Source organism: Jaculus jaculus, chromosome 11, assembly GCF_020740685.1.
Source record: "Jaculus jaculus isolate mJacJac1 chromosome 11, mJacJac1.mat.Y.cur, whole genome shotgun sequence".
In the NCBI taxonomy this organism is placed as follows: domain Eukaryota; kingdom Metazoa; phylum Chordata; class Mammalia; order Rodentia; family Dipodidae; genus Jaculus; species Jaculus jaculus.
In genome coordinates, this window is record NC_059112.1 from 91,683,762 (window position 1) to 91,696,406 (window position 12,645).

The 12,645-nt window shown below is 43.2% G+C and overlaps 1 pseudogene; it reads right to left on the reverse strand.

Moving 5' to 3' along the window:
* Nucleotides 1-203: 203 nt before the first annotated feature.
* On the reverse strand, nucleotides 204-1,159 carry LOC101612825 (annotated as a pseudogene).
* Between the last annotated feature and the right edge of the window lie 11,486 nt (nucleotides 1,160-12,645).

Below are 12,645 nucleotides of genomic sequence, written 5' to 3' on the forward strand. Positions count from 1 at the left end.
TGTCCACAGACTTTTTATGGAAAGGAACAGATCATAATTTTTTTTTCCCTAAAATTTTTGTTTTTATTTATAGAGTCCTACCATTTCAGTGGGAGGGAGTGGAAAGGTTCCTTTTTCAATCCAGGGGCCTCTGTCATGTTGGTCTGTTGTTACCAACCACAAAGGCAAGTGGCATCTTGGACTTGGTAAACTAATGGCAATGTTTAGTCTCTCTCTGCTAAAGCAACAGGGTGCATGTTACTCTCTTGCTTCTGAAAGAATACTGAACTTGGGATTTTCAACTGTAGCTACTCCAGCTTCTGTTACTGAGGGTCTGAAATCAATGGATAAGACAGTAGACAGGCATGTAATTGCAGTTTTCACTGTCAGTTCAAGTGTCCAATCAAATTTCTTTACTTTTTCTTTTCTCCAAGGAAGCTGGTTGACTCCATTTGTTTAACTCTTGCTGCCGTAGCTTTAAATCCGCAGTTGTGGGCTGGAGGGATGGCTTAGCAGTTAAGGTGTTTGCCTGCAAAGCTGAAGGACCCAGATTTGATTCCCCAGGACCCATGTTAGCCAGATGCACAAGGGGGCTCACACATCTGGAGTTCATTTGCAGTGGCTAGAGGCCCTGGTGTGCCCATTCTCTCTCTCTCTCTCCCTCTTTGTCAAATAAATAAAAAATTGAAAAAAAGTTTAAAAAAAATTAAACCCGCAGTAGTAACCTGCAGGAGCACACTTGCATACCTGAGGACCCGGTTCTTCATCTATACCAACTAAAATCATGCCACAGCCATTCTGTGTGTTGACTTGAGAAGTATCAGTGATTCTTCTGCAGACCTGTAAGAATCTCATAGCCATGCCTGTGCTTCCAATTAGCTGCTGCTTCACAGCGCGGCCCTGCACCTGGGTCTGCTGTCTGCTGTCCTCCCAGTCATCCATCCCAGGGCCAGTGATGTCACTTACCTTGAAGACCTGTGCCGCTGGGCTGGAGTCCAGCAACTGGTCGGGTGCTTTTTTTCTGTGCAACAATTACTGCATCGTCTTTTCCTCTGACAGCTACTGATGCAAGGCCCCCTTAGTTAATAGCCTTAAATGTATATTCTACTTGGTAGAGCCCACTCTCGGGCGAGAAAATGGTAATGTGGCGGCTGAAGCCAGTGCTGGACCCGCGGGACATGCTGGTGCACCCACTACTGTAAACACAGCATGCACCCTGTGGCTCCCCACACCAGGCACACCATACACACACACACACACACACACACACACATATGATTTTTAGGCTATATGGTCTGTATAACATTTGTTTGTATTAAAATTTAGAATCAGGTTGGAGAAATGGCTTCGTGGTTAAGGCGCTTGTCTGCAGAGCTAAAGAACCCAGGTTTGATTCCCCAGGACCCATGCAAGCCATATGCACAAGGTGGTGCATGCACCTGGAGTTCCTTTGCAGTGGCTGGATGCCCTGGCGTGCTCTCTCTCTCTCTCTCTCTTTCTCTCTCAAATAAATAAATTTAAAAAATAAAATATTTAAAATTTTGAACCACCCTTTGTGTCGCGTCCGCCTCGACCAGCAAGGAAGACACAACCACCAGTTCTTCTTACAGCAGTTTATTCAGGCAACTTCAAGCTTCATCTCCCCCGAGCCTCTGGCGGGGATTCCTTATAAACGCACTCACTCCGCCCAATCACTCCAGGCCACGCAACCCCTCCAGACGAGCATCAGAAACCAATGAGCGGCAGAGATGGCAAATTCCTCCAAATATGGACTTGTTTGTCCCAAGCGCTGAACTTCCGTCAGGCGCCATCTTTAGGGCTTGGCCAGGGGTACTCTCCCCATAGGCCTTGGCCATGCGGGCCGAGGGGCTCCCCACACCTTTGCCTATGGGCCATTCAGAAATAGACCACAGGATAAATTTGGCCCATGGGCCATGCTTGACTGCCCACAGCCTGAATGATCTCTCCTCTCTCTAAACTCAATAGTTTTGTCTATATTACACTGCCAGTTTCCATATGATGTGCAGAAATTCTTGATACACAAGTACTTTCTGTAGAAAGATCCTTGATAGAAGAAATTATGTCTCACACTCATTTTACTCCCTATAGGGCCCCACCCTGAGACTACATAGTGAATTCCACGTCAGCCTGGGCGACAGCGGGGCAATACCTCAAATAATAAGACAAACAAACAAACAAAAAAGGTTATCTTTAGATTCCAAAACAGAACTAAAGGATTTGAAGCGAATGAATAAGTGACTGGTAATGTCTTCCAGTGGTTGACACAGTCCAGTGATGTTTGAATAAGTGCAAAATGGACACATCACAGGCAAGGTATAACCTAATGGAGGGTCATGGAGATGAGTTTGGGTGCTCTTCCACTGACCATACTTGTAGATTTTATTTAGACTCAGGCAGCCAAAGCAATGGGGAGACAGAGCATAAGACAGACCGTAAATTTGCATCAGATCAGATCATGAGTTGTTTGTTTAGGTTTATTTCATCAGAAAACTTTGGATTTCCTGTGAGTTTCCTCATCTTGAAGAAGCTCCAACCAAGGCTCATAGATTTCCATGTTCCCAGCCTTAGCCTGTGCAAAGATTATCCTTTTTTCATCCAATTGACATGATCTCCATATGCCAGAAATATCATTCATCTTCATCTCTTCTAGGCCCTTCCTCCGCCTTGTCCATTGCTAAGTTAGGCCATGGATACCACCCGTCATTAGATAATGTTTTTAAGTATTATGTTCACTGGACATTTTTTTAAATGTGCAAAGCACTACTATTCTAGGCTCTGAGAAAGCATCAGTAGATAAGACAGCCTGAAACCTCAGACTCTTTGTCACATGACAGTGTGGGCTGGAAAACATACTGTTAGTAGAAGTTCCCCTCCCAGCACATCTCAACTTTATTTTCCTGTTTTTTAAATAGTTTACTAATAGCATTTGCCACTTGATTTACAAGAGTGCAAGAAATCATAAAAAATATAATAAAAGCTGACATGCATTTTTTTTTTAAAGTAGGTCTCAGTCTTGTCACTCTTGTCCGGGCTGACCTGGAATGCTCTCTGTAGCTCTGGGCTAGCCTCGAACCCCCGCTGTGATCCTAACTCAAAATCCCGAGTGGTGGGATTAAAGGTGTGCACCACCATGCCCAGCCTGACATGTATTATTTATTCAATATCTATAGGCTTATATATAACACATAAAGGACTTACAAAGCAATTAGCTGAATTTAGTTATTTTGTTGTCAGTCTGAATAAACTGTCACTTAGATTACCAGAAGCAAATCAGAGTACTAAATATTTTGATCCTAAGCTAAATTTAGCAACATTATATGGAACATGCCGTTACATTAGTTTATTTTCTTAAATTATTATTTCTATTTTTAAACATGTATATAATGGCTCTTGAAATTTTTATTTATTTGTAAGGACAGAGAGAGAGAGACAGAGAGAGAGGGAGGGAGAGAAAGTGAGAGAGTATGGACGTGCTAGGGTCTCTTGCCACTCAAACAAATTCCAGAAATATGCACCACTTTTGTGCATCTGGTGATTAGCTGCTGTGGGAGGTATGGGATATTATGAACCCTTCTCCCATCTATGGTAAAATGTTGACAGACTTAATCTTATGCAGGAAACCACAGCTGCTATATTTTCATGAGATTGATTGGCGACACTGTATCCAGAAGACAGCATTTCACAGCCCTTTTCTTACATTTTTTTTTCTTGACAATTTTTACCAGATATGCATCTCTGTATTATTAACCTCTGTCCATTATAATGAGAAACTTACGTGATCATGCCTTCAAAAAAGTACTAATCTATGGGAACAAATATATTTAGCAGGCAGTTTGACATGCTGTCCAGTTAGCACAACCACAGTATTGGGCTCCCTCTTACCAAGACTGATGTCCCCTAGGCACAAGCTTTTGGCCAAGTTTAAAGTACCAGGTATGATTCCCCTCCTCTAGAGGGGACCTCAAATCCAATTGGGAAGTGGCTGGTTACTACTATAACACTCATGCCACTTTTTCAGGTCATTAAATTTAATAATTGCTGGTTTAAAAACATAACTAAGCTGGTAGGTGAAGGAATACAGATTTTATTTAAGATTGGAGAGGGAGAGTTAATTTTACTTATATAGTGTGATGTTTGAACTCTTGCATACATATATTATTTATTTAAAACTCTTTTTTAGGGCTGGAGAGATGGTTTAGTGCTTAAGGCTCTTGCTTTTGAAGTCTAAGGACCCAGGTTTGATTCCCCAGGACCCACGTAAGCCAAATGCACAAGGTGGCATATGTGTCTAGAGTTTGTTTGCAGTGGCTACAGGTCCTGGCATGCACATACTTTCTCTCAAATAAATAAATATAAAGATTAAAAAAATTTAAACTATTTTTTTAAAGCTGGTCATGGTGATGCATGTCTTTAATCCCAGTACTTGGGAGACAAAGGTAGAAGAATCACCATGAGTTCAAGTCCACCCTGAGACTACATAGTGAATTCTAGGTCAGCCTGGGCTAGAGTGAAACCCTACCTCAAAAAGAACTAAAGCAACCCCCCCCCAAAAAAAACAATATTTAAAAAAAATTCCATTTCTTGCTGGGCATGGTAGTGCACAACTTTAATCCCAGCACTCAGAAGGCTGAGGTAGGGGGATCACTATGGTGATTTGATTCAGGTGTCCCCCGTAAACTTAGGTGTTTTGAGTGCTAGGTTCCCAGCTGATGGAGATTTGGGAATTAACACCTCTTGGAGGCAGTTTGTTGTTGGGGGCCGGTTATGGGTGTTATAGCTAGTTTCCCCTTGCCAGTGTTTGGCACACTCTCCTGTTTCTGTTGTCCACTTTATGTTGGCCAGGGGGTGATGTCCATCCTCTGCTCATGCCATTGTTTTACCCTGCCATCATGGAGCTTCCCCCTCGAGTCTGAAGGCCAAAATAAACATCCCCCCCACAAGCTGTTCTTGGTTGGGTGATTTCTGCCAGCATTGCAAACCTGACTGCAACAATCACCATGAGTTCAAGGCCAGCCTGAGACTATATAGTTGTTGCCATCAGCTTCCCATTGCTTGCAGAAAACACCTGACCAAGAGCAGCTTATGGAAGGAAAGGTTTATTTTGGCTTACAGACTTAAGGAGAAGCTCTAAGATGTCAAGGAAAAAACAATGGCATGAGCAGAGGCTGGAAATCTCCTCTGGGCCAACATTAGGTGGACAATAGCACCAGGAGAGCGTGCTAAATACTGACTAGGGGAAACTGGCTATAATACCCATAAGCCCACCCCCGACAATACACTGCCTCCAGGAGGATCCAATTACCAAATTGGCACCAGCTGGAGACCTAGCATTCAGAGAACATAAAATTTGAGGAGGACACCTGAATCAAACCACCACAATAGTGAATTCCAGGTCCACCTGTGCTAGACGAAGACCCTACTTCTAAAGACCAATAATTAATAATAATAATAGTAATAATTCCATTTCTTTGCTCAATCCTTAGCCATCAGGGAAATGCAAATTCAAACAACTTTGAGATTCCATCTTATTTCAGTCAAGACGGCAATCATCAAAACATCAAATGACAACAAATTCTGGCAAGCCTGTGGGGAAAGGAGCTCTTATTTAGTGCTGGTGGAAATGCAAACTACTGGTAAAATCACTATGGAAATAAGTATGAAGACTCCTGATAAAGATGAAAATTGATTTCCATTTCACCCTGCTATCCCACTCCCATATCTACCCTAGAAACTCCACTCTCTAGTTCAGAGATACTTACTTGACCATGTTTATTGCCGCTCTATTCACAACAGCTAGAAATCAGAATCGACCCACTGATCGATGAATGGATAGTGAAGATGTGGTACATTTACACAGTGGAATTCTACTCAACAGTAAGAAAGAAAAAAAAAAAAAAGAAATGATGAAATTTGCAGGAAAATGGATGGACTTGGAAAATATCCTGAGCAAAGTCAGGCAGACTAAGAAAGACTAATGTTGCATGTTTGCTCTCATATGTGGCTCCTAATGTGGACCAGCTGAAGAGGAATGTAAAAGGGAGTGAGCATTGGGTCTATGGACGTGTAACTAGGAGACCAGGAAGAAGAGGAGCCCAGGAGGAAGGAGCTGTGAAGATACAAGGCAAACTAGTGGAAGGAAAAAATACAGGGGTGGGAGGGGTGAGAGTTGAGGAAAGGGAGGGCATGGAGGGGAATCACACAAAACTAGAGGCTAAAGCAGTCAGCATAATAGGAACCTTCTTCCTGGAAACCAGAATACGAGATAGAACCCCCAGTTAAGGGAGGTAAACAGACCAGAACAAAATGTCCAGTAGAAGGTGCAGCAAGCTCAACTCTTAAACCATGGGCACTGACTTGGAGCTCCCCCCAAACAGTTCAAGACTTTGCCAAGCACTTGGTTCCTGGACAGAGCTAGTTTTTCTCATATGGTTAATATTGCAGGCTTGTGTATGGCTGCCTGCACCCCATTCTCTGCCATGTCCTGCCTCACAAATATTGGATCTTTGCTTATGCAGTGGGGGGCGGGCACAAGACCTTTACTCCGTGGCTATGTTATTCTATGAAAGACACCACTGTAGAAGGCTGCAGTGAGGCTGTTCTTTTTGCTTTGAGGAAGCATGTACAATACTCCAAGGGTCATGTGGCTAGGACATGACAGGGACATCAGGAAAAGTCAGAGCTTTACTTTCACAATGGCAAGAAACAGAATCCTTCTGGTAATTAGGATGGAGCTGATAGAGGCCCTGTACCTCTGGTTGAGATCTCATCTAAGGTCTCAGCCTGGTGCGATTCTAAGCAGAGAATACAGTTATACCTCGTCCAGACTGCTGACCTATAGAGCGTACGAAGTGATTGTTCTAAGCCAATACATTTGGGCTAATTTATTCTATAGTAATAGGAAATTGGTAAACGCGCATTAACTTGCTCTCTGTAGAAAGCCCAAAATCAACCAGAAAAGTAGTTTTAAACACCTCACCCTAGTCATAAAACACAAAAATTTGTATCTGAGAAACATATCATCCTTCTGCCAAACATTTTTTGACCATGACTACTGGTAATTAAAAAATTTTTTTTCTTTATTTATTTGCAAGAAGAGAGAGAAGAGAGACAGAGAGAATGGGTGTACCAGGGCCTCTAGCCACTGCAAATGGACTCTAGATGCAAGCACCACTTTGTGCATCTGGCTTTACATGGGTACTGGGGACTCGAACTCATGTCATTAGGCTTTGTGGGCAAGTGTCTTAACTGCAGTGTGATCTCTTCAGGCTATTAGTATTAAAACCTTTTTTTTTTTTGAGGTAGGGTCTTACTCTTTTCAGGTTGACCTGAAATTCACAATATAGTCTCAGGCTGGCCTCAAACTCAGCGATCCTCATACCTCAGCCTCCCAAGTGCTGGGATCAAAGGCATGCACCATCATGCCCAGCAGTAATTTTAATAAAACACATTTGTATTATATACCAGGGAACAAATAAATAAGTTTATGTAGAATATTAAAAAAATAGTGAGGGCTGGAGAGATGGCTTAGCGGTTAAGCACTTGCCTGTGAAGCCTAAGGACCCCAGTTCAAGGCTCGGTTCCCCAGGTCCCACGTTAGCCAGATGCACAAGGGGGCTCACGCGTCTGGAGTTCGTTTGCAGAGGCTGGAAGCCCTGGCGTGCCCATTCTCTCTCTCTTCCTCTATCTGTCTTTCTCTCTGTGTCTGTCGCTCTCAAATAAATAAATAAATAAATAATTTTAATAAAAAAAATAGTGAAACAGGGGCTGGGGAAATGACTCGGTTGGTAAAGTGTTTGTGCAAGAATGAGTCCTTGAGGGGTGGAGATATGGCCTAGTGGTTAAGGCGCTTGCCCATGAAGCTGAAGGACCCAGGTTCAATTCCCCAGGACCCACATAAGCCAGATGCACAAGGTGGTACATGTGTCTGGAGTTCATTTGCAGTGGCTAGAAACCCTGGCACATCCATTCTCTCTCTCTCACAAATATATAAAATATTTTAGAAGAGGCAAAAAAGAATAAGACCATGGGTCTGGAACGCCAGTGCTCACGTAAAAGCCTAGTGTGGCATCACGTGCCTATAATCCTAGCACTGGGAAGGTAGCTAGAACAGGATCCTAGGGCTTGCAGACTAGCTAGTATAGTCAAACAGGTTAGCTCCAGCTTCAGGGAGAGACCTTGTCTTGAAGAGCTAGATGATGAGAAAGACAGCCAGCATGGAATACTGCCTTTCACATGCACATGTGCGTGCATACACACAAACACACGTGTATACACATTCACAGCTGCCATACACACACATAGAGAAAAGAAAAAAAGTGACCTGAACCCCAATCTAAGGAGTCTGTCAGGTAGGAGAGTAAGTGGTGAGATTATTGTAGATTGAGGAAATAAAAACAAAAGGTGGGAATGAGTGTGTTTCCTAGGCAAGCTCCAATTGCCTGAGCTCCCTCCCTTGCCTTCTTGGGTCACCTTTCTTTCAGTAAGACACTTGTGTCCTGGTTGTTCCTAAGTCCTTTCCATTTTCTACTTCCCCCTACTAGGCTCCTGGCTCGTATCCCTGTAGTGGCAAAATAACTGACCTTTTTGTCTGGGACCTTTCTCTTCTTTGCTGTGGATGCCTGTCAGGCCCTGAAAGCCACTGAAATACCACTCATGGATTATAATGCTTTGTCTGTATTGCATCCAATATGAGCATGGGCTAGAATGAAAGAGAGCAAATAAAAATGAAGGAAACGATGAGGTGGGACAAAAGTAGGCAGGGGATGAATCCTGTAAATGACCAAAATCTAATTTTTTTTTCATGATAATAAAGTAGTCAAGAAACAACAATGTGTTGGGAAGTGTCTCTCAGTGTTTCAAATTCTATTTTAAGATGATTGGTGTCAGGTGGAGGCACTGAAGGGGATGGTTTAGAAGCAGATAGAGTCAAACTAGAGCTGGACACGAAGAAATGAGGAAAGAGGGAAGATGCCTGTGATGGTTGCTGGAGACTAGAGGACTCCATTCTGCCTTTTCCTGGCTAGAGCTCGCCATGAGGAAGAGCCCCATAGTGAGGGAGTTTGCTAACCTGAAGACCTTATTCTCTCTCCTGGAGCATTCGGGATCTATCCATCCATTCTAAGAGAAAGACATTGGCATGCCATAAGTGACTTCACTTTGTAGAAGGAAAATGTTTGATTGAGTACATGTTAGGCACCCATTGTGTAGGGCATCCAGCTATGGTCATCTCATTTGGGAGAAGTGATTTTGGGTTTGGGTGAGTTTCCAGGCATGTCATTCATGTTATGTAAGGAGAGCAGTCCAGATTGGCTGGTGTACACTTCTGGGACGTTCATGTGAGCTGCCCTGTATGTAATTTCCAGTTGGCCCGTCTGTGCCATGCAAATCAGGGTCATGCAAACAAAGGGAGTCCTGGCTGATCAAGGTTCAGCCCTGATCAAAGGGTGAGGCCACAGGGCTCCAGCTGCAGCGCTGGGCTGTCAGGTTATAGCTTTCCAAAGCCAGCAGTTTGAGATTCCTGGACCAGGCTTTTGACCATTCCATTTTCTGGTTGCAGTTTGTATAAAGTGCCCTTCCCCTTATTTTTAATTCTAGAGATCAAATCTGGGGCCTCTCACACATCTGGCAAGCATTCTAACGCTACCCAGCCCTTCACTCTTACGCTTGAATCAAATTAATTGAAAGCTGTACCACCTTTAGCGACCTGTTCTCCGGCAGGTAGGAGGCAGGTAGGTTGGGAGTCCGCACGTCTGCCTCACCAATGGTGCTGCTGTGAGCACCCCTGTATAATCGATTGCATTAAATTTCCTTTTCCAATTCTGTCAGATATACACCCAAGGAAAACAATTGTTAGATTGTAAGACGATTATGCTTGACTTTAGAGTAACCGTAAATTGTTTTCCATAGGTATTCAAAACCATGAGGAGAAGTGTTGGGGGCGGGGAGGAAATCTTATTCAAACTACCACAGTGCCAATGTGTAACCCCAGGTACTTACCAGTGCCTAGGTGTGCTTGTCTGTGGTGCCCTGAGTGGAATGTCCCACTCTTGTGCTCTTTCTCTTCTTATTTGAGCAGGAGACCCTTACTGATCTGCTTTGCTGTCTCCTTTGGACCACTGGGTCTCTGCTCCTCTGTGGGCTTGTAACCATGCCCAGCTGTCTATGTAGGCCCTCGGGATGGAGCTCTTAGGGTTTCGCAGGCCCCGCCTGCTTGCCTAGGAAGTGCTCCTAACTGCTCTGCCCCATCTCCAGCCCAACTTATTCTGTTAGCTCTTTATTTTGAAGCAGGGTCTCACTGAGTTTGCCAGAATATACTTAAACCGATTCTGTGGCTCATATAGACCTTGAACTTACTCTCTTCCTGCCTCAGCCTCCTGAGTAGCTGGGATTGGAGGCATGTACCACTAGACACAGCTCTTTTCACTTTTGTTTGTTTTTCAAGGTTGGGTCTTGCTCTAGCGGGCTTACCAGGAATTCACCATGTAGTCTCAGGGTGGCCTTGAACTCACGATGATCCTCTTACCTCTGCCTCCAAAGTGCTGGGATTAAAGGCATGGGCTGCCATGTCCAGCTCTTTTCACTTTGGATTCTTTTATTCTTTTCCTTTCTTCATTTCCTTCCCGTTCTCTGTCTTTCTTTCCCTTTTCTTGTTTTTTAAAAAAATTACTATTTATTTATTTATTTGGAGGAAAGAGAGAGAGAGAGCAAGAGAGGGAGGGAGAGAATAAGTGCCCCAGAGCTTCCAGGCACTGCAAACGAACTCCAGAAGCATGCGCCTCCTTGTGCATCTGGCTTATGTGGGTCCTGGGGAATCAAACCTGGGTCCTTTGGCTCTGCAGACAAATGCCTTAACCGCTAAGCCATCCCTTTAGTCCGGTTTTCTTGTTTTTTTTAAGGGATGAAGGGCTTACTTCAGCTTCCAGTTTGTGGTTACATCTTATCACGGCAGGGAAGGTATGGAGACAGGAGCTCGAGGCTGCTGGAATATTCAGTCCACAGTGAAGCAGGAAGTGAGGAATGCCCATCTATATCTATATCTATATCTATATCTATATCTATATCTATATCTATATCTATATCTATATCTATATCTATATCTATATCTATATCTATATCTATATCTATATCTATATCTATATCTATATCTATATCTATATCTATATCTATATCTATATCTATATCTAATCTATATCTATATCTATACCTATACCTATACCTATACCTATACCTATACCTATACCTATACCTATACCTATACCTATCTATATCTATATCTATATCTATATCTATATCTATATCTATATCTATATCTATCTATCTGTAGTTTTACATAGGTTACATATGATCTTGTATCCCTTCACCTCCTATCTCCATTTCCCTGAGGGCTCTTCTCAGTAGGGTCCTTGGTGTTCACTGTGGGGTAATTAGGGCCTCTGTCAGTTTGGGGGGAATGGGCTGCACTTCAGTATATTTCTACCCACCCCGTGGCTCTTACAGTCTTCACCCCTCCTCTTCTGCAGCCATCCCTGAGCCATGGCGGCTGCGTTGGCAATGTGTTTTTAGTGTTGAGTTCTCTGTAGACTCTGTACTTCCATCTCAATGGGTTTCGGTCCTTCCTAGTGTTTGTTGCTATTTCCCTGGAGGCAGTGGTCGGGGTAGCACTATGGAGGACAAGGCTAGACTGCTGTGCAGGCAAGCACACAAATGTGCCAAAGGGTTTCAAATCCATACTCCAAAAGCTCTGGGTCCCATCCCTAGTACTGCACACACAATGAAATGAAACCCAAAAGTCAAAACCCACCAAACATTACCAGCTCTAATTTAAAAGACCCCAAATCAAGCATGCAATCAGTTGTCCCAAGTCGTGTTTGGCTCCTTGTCTTTCCTGAATGCAGTTACTTGGAGTTGGGAATGAGTTCACAGCGTGCAGAGAACCATGGCTAGGCAGACGGCTTCACCCCAAAAGTTATTCTATTCTTTCCAGTTATTTTCTTTTTATTTTAATTGTATTTTTGTTTATTTTTATTTATTTATTTGAGAGTGACAGAGAGAGAAAGAGGGAGAGGAAGAGAGAAAGAGAGAGAGAGAGAGAGAGAGATAGAGAGAGAGAGAGAGAGAGAGAATGGGCACACTAGGGCCTCCAGCCACTGCAAACAAACTCCAGACACGTGCACCCACTTGTGCATCTGGCTAACATGGGTCCTGGTGAATTGATCCTCAAACCGGGGTCCTTAGGCTTCATAGGCAAGCACCTAACCACCAAGCCATCTCTCCAGCCCCCTCAAGTTACTTTCTTAATGGATGCCCAGGGGCTTGGCATTAACATGTTAATTTATAGAAGCCTAGTTTTATTAACAGAAGATTACTTTCAATTGTATACAAAAACTTTGCTTCTGTGTGGGTACATTACATTCAACCCATTGTCACAAATCCACATGATTCCATTGTCATAATCGCATCTTCACCCATTATATGTCTGACAAGTTAGGGTTCTAATATTGCACAATGCAGCTGCCATATTAGATAGAAAAGAGATAGTACAAATGAAAATATGTTACTGCATTTGATATTTACCAATATTGTTACCCTTTAAAATAATTTTTACTTCATGTGATTCTCTAGTGGGTTTTTTTTTTTTGTGTCACT